This window comes from Homalodisca vitripennis, chromosome 5 (assembly GCF_021130785.1).
Source record: "Homalodisca vitripennis isolate AUS2020 chromosome 5, UT_GWSS_2.1, whole genome shotgun sequence".
In the NCBI taxonomy this organism is placed as follows: Eukaryota; Metazoa; Arthropoda; class Insecta; order Hemiptera; family Cicadellidae; genus Homalodisca; species Homalodisca vitripennis.
Genome location: NC_060211.1, coordinates 24,643,699 through 24,647,418, shown reverse-complemented (window position 1 = coordinate 24,647,418; position 3,720 = coordinate 24,643,699).

Below are 3,720 nucleotides of genomic sequence, written 5' to 3'. Positions count from 1 at the left end.
AGGAAGGATCAGTGGGCTGAATATAAAGTTGCTTTGACTTAATGTAATAAATAGCTCAGCAAAAGGGGGACATGGAGGGATTTCTGCAGCAGGATAGAGTTAACTACTGGAACGTGCAGGCTACAGAAAGCCCTCCAAAGGGAACATGCCATTCCTATTGGCCTCTTGTTTTCCAGTTATAGTTCCCCTTACGAAGGATACATAAACAACATTACCTCTTAATGTACCATTAACCTCTTCTTAGCCATTATTAAAACCTTTTAACCATTTGTTGATAATTAGCTAGTTTCACCCTTTGGGGAATGAATGCCTCTATCCGCAAGTTGGAATAAACGTACGGCTAAAACGTTATTCACTCTGAGTAAAGTGTAATGCGCGCACACACACACACACACACACACACACACAGTGTGGTGTGTGTGTGAACTCCTTCTAACCCTTCAAGTTCCAGTGAAGTACGGAATCATTACAGACCTTCTCAAACATGGCCTTGATCTGGTTCTACCATACTAGCTGGATGTTTTAGGTCAAGTGTATTGCCAGCAGATTTTCACTCCAATAGCTGGAATGAGCGCCCATTGGGTGAGCCTTAATCATATCGCGTCATTAGTTTAACATTTTCTACTTAAAACTATGGACAAGATTGTAGATCGGTGCATTAGCAGTGAATTGCTTGTTAACTCCTTTCTACACCCTGAACAAACAGCATGCTAATCAACCTGGACAGTCCACAACCGGCCCTATATCTATCTAGGTTTCCAAGATTGAGGACAATTAAGTAGTTCTTTGTGTATTCTTGGATATACATGGTATCTTTGTAGCTCAATGTAAATGAGACTGATTACTCTTCATTGAATCAGCTCAATGTTGTTCAGCCACAGAATAACGGCTAGGTTCGGTGGCGAATCCGTTACTGTAAACGCAGTTAAAGGTTATCCTCAAGGAGGAATCTTATTTCATGGATGTTGGTGTATCTAATAGACTCAGCATTGAAGGTTTCGAAATACGTTATGCAGATAACCTTGTATAGTAAGGTGTAGACAGGAGGTTGTACTAATCGAACCCCTGCAGAAAACCTTGAATCTGGTATGGAAATGATATATGGAGGAGTATATGAGTCAATCCCTCCAAAACCACTATTGCTCCTCTCACCCAATGGAGGAAGCTTTATACATATTCTTTTTTTTAAAGGCCTCTAGTGTAGCCTTCTTAAGTGAAGCTAATGAACAAATATATGGGCATGGTGTTTAATAAAAATCTGACATGGAACTCACAGTTCACGTTGCACTGCGTTGTCCAGTGGTCTCTTTCCATACTAACGGACAGTTCTGTAATAGAACCAGGGGTAAGCCACAGATTGTTGTCTGGGTCCTAAAGACCTTTTTTACGCCATGATCGCCTATTGTCGTCCTGTTTGGTGGCTAAAGCTGAAAGATAAAACATTAATAGCTCGACTAAATGAAGTGACCTACCTTGTCTATGTATTAGTGGAACCATGGACTTTAGTTGCATGGCTGCAAGTTTTGTATGCGTTGTCTCTCATTCACCTTCAAGATACTTGTTTGGGTTTACAAATAATCAATACTATGTAAAATGTATATATGTTTCTAGGGTATTATACCGAAAACATTTGGTTTCATCACCATTTCCAGGTGATTATACCAGAGCACCAAGAATGACTGCATGTTGATCTCTAGGTTCAGAAAGCTGCAGAGATCAGGTACACAAGGAGGTGAGTCTGGGTGTCAAAAGATCAGATTTCTGATCCTCTGTAAAGTGGAAGTGCTTACAATACATCTATGTGCCTTAGTCTAACTATTTACATCTCATCATGCGATCAAGCTGCATTGAAGAGAAAACCGATGGGAGATAAGATCTACATCATTTCAGACAGTTAAGCGGCTCTGAAATCTTTCTGCAGCTGAGCATTTGTGTTCAAATTGGTCTGAAACTCTCTACTAGTGTCACTGTGATGTGGGCACCACGGCATGACAGAATTGAGAATGAGATGGGAAATAAGTTGGCAGGTATTGTAGCTGTCATGCCATTCTTAGGCTTGGAACCCCTTTGTGGGTAAGGTTAAATCTCAAGTTAAAAATGCTCTTACGATATGGATGGCTACAAGACTTCTCTCTTTTGGACAAGCCTCCTTCAAGGATGTGATATTCTCCTGCCTTTTCAACCCTGTATTAAACCATAAGCAAAATTGCAAGGCCATACAAGTTTTCCTTTCACAGTGCATCAAAACATTGCTTACACAATTAATACTTGAAATATTCATATTTTGGTTTCGCTTTGAGGAGTCATTTTAATAAACAAATGTTAAAACACTCTGCATTACAATTATTCTAATCATCATCATGATACGAGCTCAGAATCATCACCAGGGATTATACACTCACAATACTAATCTACTAAACTAATTAGCTTTGGTATGTTTCTTTCTGGTTACCACTTTCGAGAACTCTGCCAACTTGGAAGACATTTTGTTACCTTATCCCTCCCCCAAGAGAATTGCAAGATTTGAAATTACTGGGACGACTCGCACTGCTTTATCATTTTCTTACATCAACTACTGCATTCTAATTAATATTATTATTATGATTGTTTTGGTACAAGGAGACTTTTGCTTTTTCCTATACCCTTCTGTAACATTTTTATTGTAAATTATGGTTAGCTGAGCGGAAAACATGGCCAGATATCAGGTCATGCACTTCGTGACAGTGAAATCGATTTTGAAATATGCTGTGATTGTGACGATTATTGTAATGATACTGTTGACAACATTATTCTGGGTAAACGCAGTGATGGCGGAAGTGACGGTTAGTCTAATTTTGAGGACCTTAAGACTGCTTCTACCCAATCAACAGCTCAGGCTGGACACAGCAAAAACCTGTGTTACTTAAATCTGAGTAACCTTATGGATGTCCAGGAGCGGCACATCACTAACCGCAAATATTGAAATTCTGGGGTGCAAGGGTAATTCGATAGGTCTAGTCTACTGCGGGAGATGACTGTTGAGTTGGTGGGGTTCGTTCCATAAGTGTCAAGAGGTTCTTGCTAGCCTCAACAAGGGTGTGCAATTCCCTGCCCGCTTTGACTGGAGAGGCTGGTTCAGGCCTGGCCTCTCCTTCTTTCAAGAGGACATGATTTTGAGATTAGTGCCCTAAATTCTTCCTCATGGATCTTGATAGGAGGCTCCGGAAGCAGCGCAAAGGATCCTTATAGGACTAAGTGCAATTTATAAGCTTCTTGCCCTAAGAGAAAAAAAATAACCCAGGTTGGGCACCGCCATACTCTGCTTGCGCCCACCTATCTACCACCACCCTATTAGGTATTTTATTTTAATTATTAGGGTCATATAATATCAAAACCTGCGTGAGTCACAGGCACTGCGAGTTACAAGTTCCAAGTCGATGAAGCGACTAGTAACTAGGATTCAGTATGGATCCATACTGACCAGGATTCAGTAGCACCATAAGCACCTGGAGCTATTATGAGCAGGAGAGTTAATTAATTTAACATCAGCTGTTGACAAAAGATGGCTCTCCACAACTAAACCAAAATATTTCAAGATATTAATTGTGTTAACAATGTTTCAACACAGTGTGAACTGGAACATCGGCCACACAAGCCTATGAGCTAAACAAGTTTAAGCCATAATAAACCCAAACGTAATGCTTATTTATGAATATAACACGGTAAGAAATAGAGCTCATA